General features: G+C 39.4%; 1 pseudogene; it reads right to left on the reverse strand.

Annotated features, from left to right (window-relative positions):
* Positions 1-11,086, reverse strand: part of LOC109870208 (microcephalin-like) — a 33,623-nt pseudogene extending 22,537 nt beyond the window's left edge.
* Positions 11,087-13,488: the final 2,402 nt, after the last annotated feature.

The raw sequence follows: 13,488 nt of genomic DNA on the forward strand, positions 1-13,488 counted from the left end.
AATATTACCAGCAGTCACAGGCGATGCCCAGGAGAATGTTGAGGGTCCGCCAGTGGCCCACCGACACCACGTGGGTTGTGTTCTCACACACCTGGTCCACCACTGGGAACACACCCAGAGTTTGGACCACCAGGGTCAATATGTGCTGCTTTCTGAGGAGCCTCAAATATCGAGGTTAGTAGGTTGAGAAGGCAAAGTATCGCCAAGAAGTTCAACAAGACATAATCAAATGTTAATCGGTCTAAGATCCTAAATGTTGCTGTAACAAATATGTTTTGGATCTACTTACTCTGTGGGCATGCTTGTCATAACTAATGTCCTTACAGAGTCTGGATCGAAAAATTATTAACAAATTATATGCACTTTAGAGTACATTCGCACACAGTGAGTTCAATACAAAGTACACACCTAAATAATGACTAAGGGGTAATAGCAGCCATAAAGTCTCAGTTTCAATAGTTTGCATATTGCTTTCCTTTTGATATTGAGCGGCAACACAGTGGTACAGCTCTGGATAGGTAAACAGTGAACACCACATGCCAGATATCTGCAGAATTTGATGGGGTGTTGATTTCCTCTTCACACAAGGCCATGAAACAGTGAAAAACAGGTTGGAGCGCACCGCCGGTATTATTATTCTGGACCATCCATCTCATATACAGACACAGTAGTACCACCGCCCCCTCACGGGCAATCAGCACTGAACACCTGAGCGACAGTTAGTGACAGGGCGAACAGGCTCTTTCCCGTCAGGAACCGCTCTCCAGTCCCCCAGCCGGAAGTCTGGGGTGAAAGCGTCCTGAGCAGAGGGCATCCAAAAAAGCCCACCAGTACACGGCCCCATACATGACTGCTTTACATGCATTACAGGGCGTCCGTGACATAAATGTGGCCCAGGTGTGATAAAAAGGTTGCTCGTTGCGTATTAGTAATGCCGGGGTTGGAAACAGTCAGCATACAGCAAGGGTTGAGAAAAGTCCAGGCCTTTTGTTGAGAAGGTAGCCTAGTATATCGACTGAGCTGAGGATTGCTTGACATTTCATCTGAGGGCTGTTGTGACAAAGTGCGTTAGCAATCGACAATAATTAAACAATTCACCCTGTCCAACCATGCTTTAGACATGTTCTTGTTTTTCATTTTAAGGTTTTACAACACCTAGATCCTCCGTGACAACAGAACCCTTTTAAATCTGTACTAATCAAAAGAAAACACCCCCAAAACCCCTCTACAAATGGACATGAAAGGATTCATTGATAAAAAAAAGGTTTTAAAAAAAGGTTTCAGCTTTCTTTAGTAAAGCATGGCATGGTTTGGTCATCCTTCATCGCAAAGGATTGTCCTTAGCGCAGTGCTGAAATAAGTTCCTCACTGAACTTTAAGATGGACATCAACCATCATCACTATGATGGAAGCTGATTATATGGGATGGAAATAAATGCTGCTGTTGATATTACCAAAGAAAGGTGTTCATCAGGGAGGCAACAATGTTTTCAGTAGCAATGCAAGAGACTGGCTGCCCATTGCTGACACTGATCTGGGAATGTTTTTCTGACATCAAACAAGCCAGCTAGGAGGATATTCTGTTAGAGGGTAAAAAGCCTAAAGAGCTATTATTCATTTTTCACTCCTTTGCCAAGAAACAAACGAGGAATTTCAACAACTACGTTTTTTGGAGGTTCCTCAAAGGGGATTTTTGGCTTCACTTATGCAATGTTCTGGCAGCAGTGCAAGAGGGCAGGCGTTGAACAAAGAGTCTGCACTAAATAAACCTAAGACAAAGAGTTGGTGTGAACTGTTGCACCAGGCTCCATTTCAATGCGCCTCTCACAAATGAAGGAAATTATTTTGGGTATGACGAGGTCCCGTTGATGGCTGGTCTATGAAAACCGAAATGACTCAGGCTCTATCCATACAGTCAACTTCCATTGGCCCTCGTTCTAATCTATCTGGGGTCAGGGGGGCTGGAATGGCCAATTTTAACTGAAAAGCACACAAGGGTACAAAGATCTGATTGCCGATTGAACATGTGCAACAGCCATGCATAGAAAACATCAACAATCACACAGTTAGGCTGCATGAAGCGAATAAAGTGGTTACGGCATCATGTTTCCTGAAGTTCTTTAAGAGCACATGCACAATGGCATCTTATAAAGCCAAGTACTCAAGATAAAAACTTCTACATTAGGGGGTCATACAAATAAATGCTCAGATACACATACAGGACAACTCCCCTTACTGCTAAGGGTACAAAAATCACATCAGATGTCATGCTTCATCAAAACATTTCATTAAACATATATTTTGCCTCAGTAAACTACTCTACAAAATCATAGATTATCTAAGTTTGATAATGCCGATAGTGTCAGAAGAACAAAGAGGATAAGTGGTGTATGTCATGACTTGTACATGACTTCATTCCACTCTTGGTGAACGGTAAGACTACCTTTGTCAAGATGCGGAGGGGATTGAAACCGAAGCCAAATCCAAACAGTTCACTCCATAATATCTTATGAGTGCTCCCAGGTTTTTTGAACAAGGCCCTCTTTTGGAGATTTTTGCATTTTTTAAACAACCGTAACTGCCAGTTCCTGCAACATAGCACAAAAAAATGGCCTTCTATGATTAAAAAAAACAATCAAGGAAAAACATATTTTTATTTAAAAAACAACATTCCACAAAGTGCACCTCGTACAAGCTTACATTCATTGGGGAGAACCCTCGCTCCTATTACACGGGCTCTTCCGTGAAGGTTGAAATCTCTTCCACAGTTGTAAATAAAAAGGGGCTAGTTCTCCTGATACGTACCCAGATTTTTTATTTCCTCCATCAGATTTTGGGGTGGAAGTTACATGACACATTCTATTCAAATCACTCTATTAAATGTAAACTAAAATGTAGATGAACTAGCTCATGTAATGATGAAAATAGTGTATTCGGCAATACAGTTCACATGGGAATTCAAACAAGATCTCTCCAGTGTTAAGCGCTGAAGTTTTGTTCAGGTTGAGCGAACACAGAAGAGTGTCAGGTACATTTTCACAGGAGAGGATGTTATCCTACCAACATGTAGGTATCACACAGAGAGCCCCTGTGGCAGCAGCTTCAAAGACCATCATGACTCCTCATTCACCCACTGCAGTTTCTGAGCAGCTGTGTTCAAAAGGAATAGAACACAAAAGGCAAACAATATGCCACTGTTCCTCCACAGGTTGGCTTTACCAAGAGATCATAGAGAACAAGTAGACCAACTCTAGGTGTCGGGCCTAAGTCGTATTCAAGTCACAAACTGTCAGGTTAAGTAAATATCTAAGAAAATCAAAACCACGACAGTTTAAAATGATTGGCTATAAAAAAATAAAAAGAGTCATACACGATATAGAAGCTTCAGGTAATTTATTGGGTAAGCCAATGCTGGGCTATAAAAAATTACAGCCAACACCACCACAGAAGCAACTTAGATGATCAATTTGGTTACCTTTGTATTTTTGTTCATGCTCTTGCCCAACACATTGACTTGTCTTTTCCGTTTGCTTAAATTTAAATGGTCAAAAATTGTGTCCGTGTCACCAGCTGCTGCAGCATAGGCAGTTCCTCTGCATACAACTGCTGAATGCTTATTCGCTTGTTTTTGTGTGATGGTATCAGGCGAACACAAATTGTCTGTAAGGTTCTTCTAGAAAGAAAGGTTAACATTTGTTTATTAGAAAATGTATCACCCCATGAGTATTAAACACATTAATTTAATATTGTTTTTTTCCATCATTTCAGGGGAATCCTCAATAGGCTATATTAAAACTTCAATTCACAAAATGATAAACTTACATGGGCCATACAATGTTTTTCAGCCTTTGCATCACTGAAATACTGATCAAGGTAGTATGATATGGTTAATTAATGCCATTCTGCTGCTGTAATAAAATGGTATCACATTTGGGACACTGGCAGAGAAAAGATTGCAAACATTCATGTGGATAATGAAACTCAACCACTGTGCCAAATCTACAGCATACTATTATTATTATTACCTGAGAGGCAAAAGTGTTTGATGTTGATCAGTTACATTTAAGTATAGCAAACATTGAGAATACCTTCCTAATATTGTGTTGCCCCCCCCCCCCCCCCCCCCCCCCCCCCCCCTTTTGCCCTCAGAACAGCCTCAATTCATTGGGGCATGGATTCAACTAGGTGTCGAAAGCGGTCCAGAGATGCTGGCCCATGTTGACTCCAATGCCTCCCACAGTTGTGTCAAGTTGGCTGTATGTCCTTTGGGTGGTGGACCATTATTGATATAAAACCCAACAGTGTTGCAGTTTTTGGCACAAACCGGTATGCCTGGCACCTACTATCATACCCTGTTCAAAGGCACTTAAATATTTTGCCTTGCCAATTCACCCGCTGAATGGCACATACACAATCCATGTCTCAATTGTCTGTTTGAAAAAAGGATTTCGGCCTAATCTCCTCCCCTTCATCTAAACTGATTGAAGTGGATTTAACAGGTGACATAGCTTTCACCTCGTCAGTCTGTCATGCAAAGAGCAGGTGTTCTTACTGTTTTGCATTCTCCATGTATATTGATTAGTAAAACATGCTAATGTCTTGAATACCATTGCATTGATTATATTGATGACATGGTAACATCCCAACACTTAGTATATTTGGTTTAGAATTCACATACTTTTGAAATGTCGGCTACTTTTTACTTGTTTGTCCTTGTGTCGAGTTAAGAGAATCAAACTTTTTTTGCTTATCTAGTGCTTTGTTTGCTGCTGCCAAACTTGGTTTTGAAAGGTGTGTGGGATCTGTTGAAGCGCTCTGCTGGTCAGGGGCACTAGTCAGTTCATCAGTGAAGTCTTCAGACACTCTAGAGAAATGGCAATGCGCTATGCCTACTTCTTCTAGTCAGAGTTTGTTTTGTATCATTGTCCTCGGAGGATGGACATCCCTTTGTATCCTGGTGTGGATGCGCATGTTGATCCAACATGCTGTTTACACTGCTGGTTTCTCTTACACTGGGCACCCCATGTGTTCTCTTTTTGGCACTGGCCGACTCAGACCCTGTGGTTTCACTCTTGCCCCTCTTCCTCTTCCCAGGGCTAGGCTGAGGCTCCAGTTCAAAGGGGATCTGAACCTTGGACTCTAAGGGAAAGCTGGGTAAAAGGCAGCTTCGTTGTCTCCTAGGGTTGTTAGCTGGAGAGAAGAAGTCCACAAATACCCCATCATCATCGTCTGCACAGGAGGAGGCACGGAAGCCATTTGAGACAGTGCAAGATCTTTCTAAAGCAGAAAGCGAGGATTTTCTACATTCGCTTACTTTTGATTTCGGTGTGGTAATCTTTAGGGACATTCGATGAGGCACACTGGGTTTTTCGGGTAAAAATTTTGAAGAACGGCGACTAGAAATCTCCAGATTAGTAGTTGGCTTACTATCCGGAAGGGACTGTGGTGTTCTGCTTTTCCTGACAGGTGGTGTGACTTTTGCCATATTACTTCTGCTGGATACAAAACTGTTAAACGTAAACACTGATTGCACACTCTTGCTACCCTCCGGGCAGTCATCCAGACAGGGACTCTCTAAGGAGATGTGCTTTTTGATGACATTACATTTAATTGATGTCCTCTTAGGATTTGCGTCTTGTTTACGCTCTTTAGCTGGTGAAATGGGCAAAGGACTTTGAACCAATGCATTTTGTCTGGGCAAATCACTGCACGTTGACGTCCAAGGTTTCTGAAAGTCTTTGTGCTGTGGTTCACAGGTGGCTTCATGTTGCTCCTCTCCATCAGTTTTATTTGAGCAAGAATATGCATTAAAATCCTGATCAAATTCTTCTGCAGGAGAAAGATATGCCATTATGAGAAGAAAATATACTGATAAACTTCTAGCCAGGTAAAATTGACACAGTCAACGCATTTTATGTACTTACCCAGGTTTTTCAACAAAGAGTGGGATGGTGTATTCCCAAGAGAAGGCTTAAACTCAGGTGATAATCTAGATTGTCCCACCTGTGAAGCTGAGAAAAAGCATTAACTAGAGTCAGCAAATATTTCTCAACTCAATCGTTTAACACCCCAGCCCATGTTTTGCAGATGCTACACATACTATACACATAAAATTATTGGTCAGTCACAAAACATACCTGCGGGGGATAGATTTTCCCTAGCTTCTCTCATCTCCTTCAGCCTCTGTGCCATGGAGTCACACCGTTTCATAGAAGGACTGTAAACTATTCCTTTCTCTTCGTCGATAATGTAAGGGGACACATCTGCTACTACACAGCAATAGATTTACATATTAAACCACAACCACACAAAAAAAGCATATTTATTTATATTAAATAAATAATATATTCTGAATATAATGTATGACATGAGGAGAGATTCCTTACTAAAAGGTGATTTTGGTACTAGGTCTTGGATCATCTTGTCCAGTTTTTTCTTCATGCGCCTGTCATTCTCAGGGGTCCTCTCAGGGGTGTCTCTTGGCTGCATACAACGATGCTGTATAAAAATAACAAAAGATAACTAATTTGGATAAGAACACTTCAATAGACCCTTTCAATAAAAATAATCCCCAATGCCTAATAATTTAAAGAAATTAGGTAAATATGCAGCAATGGATGAATTGCAGAAAGCTAAGTAGTTAATGACAGTGATTAACTATTGCCCACTGGTATATAATGTCTTCTTGATAGTGAAACCCAAGAGAAGTTATGCACTGTGAATCCTTAAACCTAACTGAGAATTAAATTTGCCTACCACCTTTTTCTTGAGTGCTGAATTGACGTCATCATTTAATGCCGGATACAACTCCTCATCGACATGTACACCATCATCTTTACATCTGCATTAATAAAACAAACAATATGAGTGACAGGGTAACAGGGGCAGAAGGTAGCCTACGGTTAAGAGCGTTGGGCCCTGAGCTGACTGGCACTTAACAAAAGGCTAAGCTTGAGAGCTAGCATATTTATTTCATTTCATTTGCGATTTTCATGAATAGTTAACATTGTGTTATGCTAATGAGCTTGCGGGGATAATTACACTCCTGGATACAGGTTTTTTTCGTAGCTAAACGTGATGAACAAAACAGAGCGATTTGTCCTAAACAAATAATATTTTTGGAAAAACTGAACATTTGCTATCTAACTGAGAGTCTCCTCATTGAAAACATCTGAAGTTCTTCAAAGGTAAATTATTTTATTTGAATGCTTTTCTTGTTTTTGTGAAAACTTTGCATGCTGAATGCTATGCTAAATGCTACGCTAGCTATCAATAATCTTACACAAATGCTTGTTTTGCTATTATTGAAAAGCATATTTTGAAAATCTGAGATGACAGTGTTAACACACATTTTTGTTTTCACTGTTATTTGTCTGTAGTCACTGTACCCCTACCTACATGTACAAATTACCTCGACTAACCTGTACACACACATTGACTCGGTACCACCTGTATATAGCCTCAATATTGTTATTTTATTGAGTGACTTTAAATCTCTTTATATCTGGTTAAAAAAAAAATCTTAAAAGTGCATTGTTTAAGGGCTTGTAAGTAAGCATTTCCTGGTAAGGTCTACACCTGCTGTATTCTGCACGTGAAAAAGCTAATTTGATTTGCTAATATAAGTCGCTCTGGATAAGAGTGTGTGCTAAATTACTAAAATATAAACACAACATGTAAAGCGTTGGTCCCATGTTTCATGAGCTTAAAATATCTCTGAAATTTTCCATACGCACAAAAAGCTTATTTAGCTAAAATGTTATGCACAAATTTGTGCCTGTGGGAACATCTGAGACCAACCACCCAGACAGCTGATGAATATTTATGTCATCAATAAAGCCCGTGTGTGGAAAAACTGATTGGCTGGGCCTGACTACCAAGTGGGTGGGCCCCTGCCCTCCCAGGCCCAGCCAAGGTTGGGCCTCTGCACAGTCATGTGAAATCCATAGATTAGGGTCTAATTAGTTGATTGATTTCATTATATGAACTGTAATTCAGTAAAATCATTGAAATGGTCATGTTAATATTTTGTTCACTATAAATAACAGAGCTCACAGCTATTTTATTTGTCAGTCAGTGACACCTTGTGGTTGATGAAAGAATTGCAAAAACAACAAAATGGTTACCGACTTGTCATGACGCAGACCAATAGATGTTGACGACTCATCGTTGTCATTGCTATGATGTTGCACTTTAAGGCCAAAAAGCATTTACAAGGTAGTCCTGTGTAGCTCAGTTGGTAAAGCATGGCACTTGCAACACCAGGGTAGTGGGTTCAATTCCCACTGGGGACCAGTATATAAATGTATGCACTCACTACTGCAAGTCGCTCTGAATAAGAGCGTCTGCTAAATTATGAAAATGGAAATGAAGCTTGAGGCTTACCTGGCCACCCAGAGGACAGACACAAGTCTCACACCAGTCTTCTTGGCTTTATTCCAGGTTGCTTGATGGCCATTTTTAAAGACTATATGTGTGACTTGTTTATTGAAGGTTTTAGATACCTGGAATGACACAGGTAAATATCACAATGTGAAATGTGTACATAGTAATAACCTTTCAAACTGCTTAAAGGAAAATACCACTCAAAAACAATGTTGGTGTGTTTTGATACAGTCCCCAAAATGGTTTGCATGTCAGCAGTCACATTTTCAAGATATAAAACTTAAAAAATAAAATAAAAAGCTGTCACAGTATGATGCGTTTTGCATAATACCAAAAGATAGTGGATTTGAGTGGATTTTTTCCTTTAATAATGGTAGTTTTAAGAACCCCACAGGATGTCATTAAAAACAAACGTCTGTGTAGTTAGCCAATTGCTCTCGAAAACCCTTCTCCGCACATAGGGTTTTCAGTAGTTACATTCACCCACGGTTGGCTCCATGTGAACTACAATTCCAACACTGTTTTAACGTTTAGACACATCAATAATCACTTTCAAACTGTTTTTTCCCCCCTAAACATATGCTCCTTATCTTTCATAAGAAATATAAAAAATATACACTTACTGTAGCAGTTTGGCACAGATCCACAAGCTGTGTCTCCCCTCCAGTTGACAAACTTCCTCTCTAGTTACGCTTACATACAGGTGTTAGGAGCATGCTAGATAGCTAATTAGCACAGCTGGCCACCTATGTCTAAACATGAGCTGTAACATGGAAATATATGGCCATGTGGGAACACTAACACTATAAGATGTAATTGAACCTTCCTTCCCCCCCCCCTCCTCCTCGCCAATATGAAAGATACGTTCCTTGTGTTTCCAAAAACGTACCGCAAGAGTCTGGGATCTTAACAGAACTCCCCCAACCAGAATACACTATAGTTAATAGGCGCTACTGTAGTTAGCATCTATGAAAGGGTTAGTTATCCATGTACAAAAGGGTAACTCACCACACCTCCCATATCCTGCAGCTGCTGGATGAACGGTTTCGAGTAATTCTCTGTTTTACTTGATGACCACACGTCAACGTAGGCAACAACATCTAGAGAAATGATCAAACACCACCCCCCCATCCTTTATTCAAAGACAAATGAGAAAATACAAGAAAAAGCTGTAGCTAGTTAGGCAAGCTATCCAAACCATGATGTTAGTTTACACATTTACCTTTCAGAATAGAAGCAGATTTAGGTGTACTGGTTGTGGTCATTTGAGTCTCTTACTGAAGGATTTCCCTACAAAATTGGAGAAAGAAGTAAACAAGCTCAATTTGAGGAAGGAAAGTGCATGCAGTGTGCTAGTGCAATGGGGAAGCATGTTTGATGACATGTTACAAAAAGTTACAAATCCATTTGTATTTGTCACATGCGCCAAATACAACTGGTGTAGAATTTACAGTGAAATGTTTGCTTACGAGCCCTTCTCAATAATGCAAAGTTTAAAAATAAAATAGTAACACAAGTGGAATAAAATAAAATACAATGGAGCACCAGTACCATATCAAAGTGCAGAAGTAAGAGGTAGATATTTACATGATGGCAGGGTAAAGTGACTAGGCAGCAGGATTGAAAATAATAAGAGTAAAATAAAGAACAGAGCACCAGCAGCAAATGATGCGTAAAAGTGTGTGTGTGCATGAATGTGTTGGTGTTGTATCGGTCTGCATGTGTATATGAAGTGTAAGTGAATGTGTGGGGGTTGTGTGGTAGTGTATGTGCAGATAGTTTGGGTACCATTAATAAGCTGCAATGTGTAGCTTTTTGGGGGACATGACCAAATTCACATCGAGGTGGTATAGATCTGTCATTCTCATTTAAAAAGTCTAAGAAGCAGTAGATCTGTTCTATGTGCATTATTTATATGCTTACCTTTCTTAAGTTCTTTTTTCGCCTTTTACTTTCGGTTTTGTACACCAACTTAAGACAGCTGAAAATAACCAACAATATTTTATGTAAAATATATTGCACAGCTGTTTAGATGGCACATTGTCTACACTATATAACCAGTTGCTTGTTTTGCCACAAACTAAAAATAGGCGAACAAATAACGTTAGAATTCTAGCAACCAGGAAATGGCGGAGAGATTTCTGCATAGCGCATCTTTAACTGACTATTTAAGTCTGGCTGTCTCGGGGCCTGTTGGTCCGAGAGCCGATGCTCCGGTACCGTTTACCGGACGGTAACTACACCCACTTGCAAACTCGTAACCATCTAGTTTAGCTAGGTAGCTAACTAGAACTACAAAAGTGTATGTATACTACTACAAGCAAATTCACAAAACATTGGGTCCGAAGACATCTAGCAAAGTAGCTAACTTGTGAATGCAAATCGTAAACGCTTTAATTTCCCTGCAAACTGTGACCATGACTACTTGCCATTGAGTAAGGAGTGCTAACTTTAGCTAGCTAGAACATTTCGTCTGAATTAAGATAATTTCAAACAGTAGGTACTGTCATTTTGCTACTAATTGTATAAAGTGCGTAATCTGTTGACTAAACTGTGTGGTTAAAAAAATTACGTTATATATACACATTTTTCGCTACTTACAGTCGGGCGCTGGACAAATCCTTTCCAAAATCTTGACTTTCCGCGCGTGTATTTTTTAGGACAAGGCTTGCTGGGAAGTAGATGACGTGTAAACTGTCATTGGTTGGTGAAAGTGTTGCCATGTTTGTAGTTTTCCTTCGTTTCTCTTTTGGTCCATTCAACAACAGAGCGATACGATCCTTGTTTCAGCAGGATGTTGTATCTATACCTTATGTCATGCCTTATTGGAATGGATTTATTGATAATATCTGTTGGAAAAAAGTTTGGATGTTGCCACAAACATACCTACTTGTTAACAAAATTAAGGAAATTTCCTTTAAAATTATTCATAAATATTATCCTGCCAACCACTATATGAAGAAGTTTAAGGAAAACATCAACTCAAATTGCTCCTTTTGTAATGACCACCCAGAAACAGTTGTGCATCTTTTTTGGCATTGTATGCATGTAAGAAAACTGTGGCAAGACATCAGTAGGTTTATAATTGAACACATTTATGAAGATTTTACACTATTGTGGAGAGATGTACTGTTTGGATTCTTTACATACAATAGAAATAAGCGGAATCATTTTTATGTAATTAATTTCATTATTCTTTTGGCCAAATTTCATATACACAAATGTAAATTTACAAACAGAAAACCACATTTTCGTACCCTACAAAAAGAAATTGAACTGTATTTTAAGACGGTTAAATGCTCTACTAACAAAAAAGCTGTTAGAATTGTAAGTATATGCATGTCCCTTAAGGTCCTTGTGTAATTGTAATGTGATATTGTACCCCCTAGCTCGATTGTCCATTGTTTGTAATCTATGTATGCTTGTGTTCCCTCATGTGCTTTATGTATTGATTTGTTGTTAATAAAATAAAAAAAATAAAAAAAGTTTGTAGTTTTCCTGGTAATTGGCCTATTTGAAAACGACCTCGCGGATGAAAATGACACACAGACAGCATGCCGCGCGGTGAAACACCGCTTCACATTCATTTCAATGGAAGGACAGCTTGAGGGGCGGTGCGAAGGTGGTATAGGACGCGGTGAAAAATATAAATTTACCCAACTTTATGCAAATCACCAGTGGCGACGGCTGGGTGATGACCAATCATATCGAGTGGTTCCTATGACGAATATGACGCAATGCGACCCGAGGTTGGAGACTTTCTTCAGCAAAGATGGCTGACAAGAAAGCTAGGATGGAAGCACATGTAAGTGATTATAACGTCATAACGAATCACGCAAGAAATGTACAGTTGACAGGAATATGTTAGTTAATGTAGAGACAAACGATTATGCATATATTTCTTTATCATAAAGTTAATTTACGAAAATCGCGATGTTGCCAGCTAGCTGACTAGCTAACATTAGCCATCTAGCTGGCTAGCTTTATGGGTGTTGTGACATGAGTATGACGTAATTCTGGTTGTTTAATGGCTGTCGTCTTGTGAAACAGTGGCTTTAAAGATTCTAGCTAGCTAAAGCATTTGCTGCAAATTGAATGCCGGGGCGGCAGGGTAGCTTAGTGGCTAGAGCGTTGGACTAGTAACCGAAAGGTTGCAAGTTCAAATCCCCGAGCTGACAAGGTACAAATCTGTCGTTCTGTCCCTGAACAGGCAGTTAACCCAGGCCGTCATTGAAAATAAGAATTTGTTCTTAACTGACTTGCCTAGTAAAATAAAGGTACAATTTAAAAAAAATTGCTGATATTTGCCATGCAATGCAGATAGGTTAAATAACGTAGCTAGCTATGTTCTTTCTTACTGTGCAGTGGAGAATAAAAATACCCGTGTGCCTATGGATGTATAGCTAACTATGTAGCCGATCTGTGTATGGACCCAAATGTTTGGTATACATATTAGTTCAGAACCTAGCTTTGAACCACAGCAATCATAGCCAGTTGTATCAACTTCAAAACATTAATGAAGCCTGTGGATTGAGTAGAATATAATATAACTTTTGTGTCAAGGATGCAAGTCGTATATACATGTAGTTATTACCATGCTTGAGATCCCCACATTGTAGCCTGTACATATCATGTACTCTACCTTGTCAAATAAAGGTGCAGTTCAGGTATGAATGTCTTTGAGATTATTTTTGTCATATCCAATACCAAGAGTATCACATTCCAGTCTTTGTATGATGCTGTGTCTGCATGTATGTATTACAATTGTACACTTCAACAGTGTTTACCAATCTTGGTCCTGGGAGATCAATGGTTACACACTGTAACTAATAGACTACAAACAGGATTTAACTAGTTAAAGGCTGATTTGTAATTCATATATATATATAGAATTTAATATATAGAATTTAATATATAGAATTTAAAAAACCAGTACACTACACTTCCTATGCATCATGTACAGTTGAAGTCGGAAGTTTACATACACTTAGGTTGGAGTCATTGAAACTCGTTTTTCAACCACTCCACAAATTTCTTGTCAACAAACTAGTTTTGGCAAGTCGGTTAGGACATCTACTTTGTGCATGACACAAGTAATTTTTC

Source organism: Oncorhynchus kisutch, linkage group LG25, assembly GCF_002021735.2.
Source record: "Oncorhynchus kisutch isolate 150728-3 linkage group LG25, Okis_V2, whole genome shotgun sequence".
In the NCBI taxonomy this organism is placed as follows: Eukaryota; Metazoa; Chordata; class Actinopteri; order Salmoniformes; family Salmonidae; genus Oncorhynchus; species Oncorhynchus kisutch.